The sequence below is a fragment of the Nerophis ophidion genome, unplaced genomic scaffold, assembly GCF_033978795.1.
Source record: "Nerophis ophidion isolate RoL-2023_Sa unplaced genomic scaffold, RoL_Noph_v1.0 HiC_scaffold_30, whole genome shotgun sequence".
NCBI lineage: Eukaryota > Metazoa > Chordata > Actinopteri > Syngnathiformes > Syngnathidae > Nerophis > Nerophis ophidion.
In genome coordinates, this window is record NW_026906952.1 from 81,585 (window position 1) to 85,043 (window position 3,459).

Here is a 3,459-nt window from a genome sequence, read left to right on the forward strand (position 1 = left end):
TGGAAAATATAATTGATGTGAAACCAAGACGTCAGCAAGGGAAAATATCCATTTGTGAGGTATTTACATGATTAAAAGTCAAATTATTACGGTAGTTAATTCTTAAGAATCAGTATTTTACAAACTAATACTAACATTTCCATTGCAAATGACAGTTTCTTCGGAAGTTAAAAGTAAAAAAACACTAAACTAAACAGCAGTGATGTAACAATACCAAAATGTCATATCACCGTTACTGTGACCAAAATGATCACTGTTTGCATTATAATCGCATTATTGTTGAATGTGCTAAAAATGTAATCAAACCCACAATAATACCAAGTTATATTAAAAAAAAAAGATACCAGACAAACACAGTATAGTTTCTCGGCTAAAGAAACATTATTGTTCTACATTAGTTACACTGCAAGTTTACTGTTAATGTCAGTTTAAAGACACATATTTGAAAGTTTTGTTTTTTGTTTGTTTTTGTGTGTTACTTGAAATTCTGGAATCCCGCACCATTCCTTTGCACCTGAAATACCTGTTTATAATAATAAATATGATTACAACATATGAACATTATGTTTGTGTTCAATTATAGTAAGTGTGTTTATCCTAAACATTCCTGCCACTTCATTTAACACCATCCATCTATCCATTTTCTATCGCTTATTCCCTTTGGAGTCGCGGGGGGCGCTGGTGCCTATTTCAGCTACAATCGGGCGGAAGGCGGTGTACACCCAGGACAAGTCCCCACCTCATCGCAGGGCCAACACAGATAGACAGACAACATTCTCACACCAGGGACCATTTAGTGTTGCCAATCAACCTATCCCCAGGTGCATGTCTTTGGACTTTGACATTTTTGTAACAATATCTTATTGTGGCTTTAACACTGTGAGGATATCATACAGTGAAATGTTGATATTGTTACATCCCTAATCATGACCTGATGTTACCTACCAGCCTTAACTTGAAGGTGAAAGATTCAAAAAACATCAATTACACATGCTGAGATTACTTATATTTCAAGTTTCATTCTTCATACTGTAATCAGGGTAAAAGAAAGCAATATTTCCATGCTTGTTCCTGACAAACTGTGGACAGCTTTTTATCCTTCTATCTGGTCTGTAAATCTCAATCAGAACTAATCCATTTAAACAAAGAAACCGCGTATACATGTAACTTACTTAGCCATTGCTCATCAGTCTTCACATAGGTGGTTGCAGGACGGGATGACTGCAGCAAGAAAAATAAAATATCATATATCTGCTGCCAGTTTAATGCACCACAACTATGCCAGTCTACTTACCAGCTTTACAGTCCTTCTTGATCATTTATTTGAGTCGACTTCTTTACCAGTTCTTCTCCATCGTTTTCCAGGTTTTCATTTTGTCATTTCGACACTCCAATACTATGTAAATACAGACAAAGGTTGCTGGAATATACAGTGGAACTTCTTGTAAATGTAAAACTCTATATTATGTCGAAGCAGTGTATGTTCAGTAATTTATATTGTTCATCTTCAAATGTTCTTTGAACATTTACTTCTATCATTGCTATTTCACTATGGGATGTATGAAGTGTAGTTTATCACTTGAGATGCCTCGCTGGAGGTAACTTTCATAGCTTCTAGCAAGGTTGAATGCGGCATTTATAGCTATATTTCCGTAAATCAGTGACGTTACAGTAGTTTAATAAATACTAACTCGTGTATGTTAAAGTAATTTAAATACCAAAACAAAAACAATAAATGGTATTACTTACTTGCAGTTGTTATTCCTTCAGTGCCGAATTGTTTCTTCAAGTCACATCCGCCCACTAAATGCGCATGCGTGTTTTTCAGGTAGAGCAAATATGATTGGACAGATTCATGGGGCGCCGTGCCAAATCTCGCGAGAGTGTCGTTGAGATGCACATCTCAGAATTTAGATAAAGTTGATTTTCTCCTTATATGACCATCTGAAAATAGCCATTTTTGGCTATGAGTAACTTTCAAAGGAAGGCAATTTAGAAAATCTACGCTTTCTATCAGACGGCGGCGGACATGACGAGTTGTTTGCCGTCAGTTAACGTCAGAAGAAGAAGAAGAGGCGGGGAAACAGTAGGTGGCGTAACATTTGAACGTTGTCTGTGCGCCTACCTTAAACTAAAACGAGGAAGAAGAAGAAAGCGAAGAAGAAAGAGAAGAAGAAGCGGGAAAGTTTTTGGAAGCGACATGAGACTTGGAGAGGTAAGTATGCTAATACTTTTTAGTTGGTCAACCATGTAATGTTGTGAAATGAAAATATTTAACTGTTGTGACAACGGAGTGGTCCTTTAGCAGGCTGCGATAACGATAATGGCGTCTGCCCAACAAGTAATGTTAGCATACATAATGACCTTCACAATTGGATTCCACAGTGCATATTCATTTGGAGGACTTAACTTAAAAATGTTTTTATAATACTGTTGTAGATAAAGTGACACTCGACAAAGGAGGTCCGGGTTGAATTTTATCGGTAAGGCTGGCTATTTGCAATAAATAAGAGATTACATCCAAAAGTATTAAATGATTCACTAATTTGCCCCGCCATTTTGAAAGCAGCAGTATATTTGCTTACTCGCTGGCAGTGGCCCAGTATGTTTTGTATCATGCTATCCATTGTATAAACTGCATATATCAGTTAAATTAGAACACGTTTTTTCTGCTTTGAGTGTTTCAGAGTTGGACATGTGTGTTACTGAGGTGGCTAACTATGATGCGTGCAGTTTATCAAAGCAACAAACAAACAATCGGAAAATCCCCGTTACTGAGGTGGCTAACTATGATGCGTGCAGTTTATCAAAGCAACAAACAAACAATCGGAAAATCCCCGTTACTGAGGTGGCTAACCATGATGCGTGCAGTTTATCAAAGCAACAAACAAACAATCGGAAAATTCCTGTCGTATCAATTCCTAAATACGGTCGTAACTATACTAAATGCACTGGGCATAATAAACACAACATTATTAATATTGCTACTACGGATAATTTAATCAAAAACTCCCTAAAACAGCCCACTACCTATAATATAGGTTTTTTAAACATAAGATCATTGTCTCCCAAAACGTTGTTAGTTAATGATATCATCAGAGACAACAATCTTAACTTCATCGGTCTCAGCGAAACCTGGCTTAAACCAAACGACTTTTTTGCGCTAAATGAGGCATGTCCTCCTAACTTTACACATGCGCATATTGCCCGTCCGCTTAAAAGGGGTGGGGGGGTCGCACTAATATACAACGAAAACTTTAACCTTAGTCCTAACATAAATAATAAATATAAATCGTTTGAGGTGCTTACTATGAAGTCTGTCACACCGCTGCCTCTGCACCTGGCTGTTATCTACCGCCCCCCAGGGCCCTATTCGGACTTTATCAATGAATTCTCAGAGTTCGTTGCTGATCTAGTGACACACGCCGATAATATAATCATAATGGGGGACTTTAATAT

General features: G+C 37.3%; 1 long non-coding RNA gene across 1 annotated transcript; it reads right to left on the bottom strand.

The window, feature by feature from the left end:
* Positions 1–1,171: 1,171 nt before the first annotated feature.
* On the bottom strand, positions 1,172–1,795 carry LOC133546497 (uncharacterized). The gene is made up of 3 exons (XR_009805225.1): positions 1,750–1,795; positions 1,295–1,396; positions 1,172–1,221 (listed from the first exon to the last, which is right to left on the bottom strand). It is a non-coding gene; the product is annotated as an uncharacterized LOC133546497 (long non-coding RNA).
* Between the last annotated feature and the right edge of the window lie 1,664 nt (positions 1,796–3,459).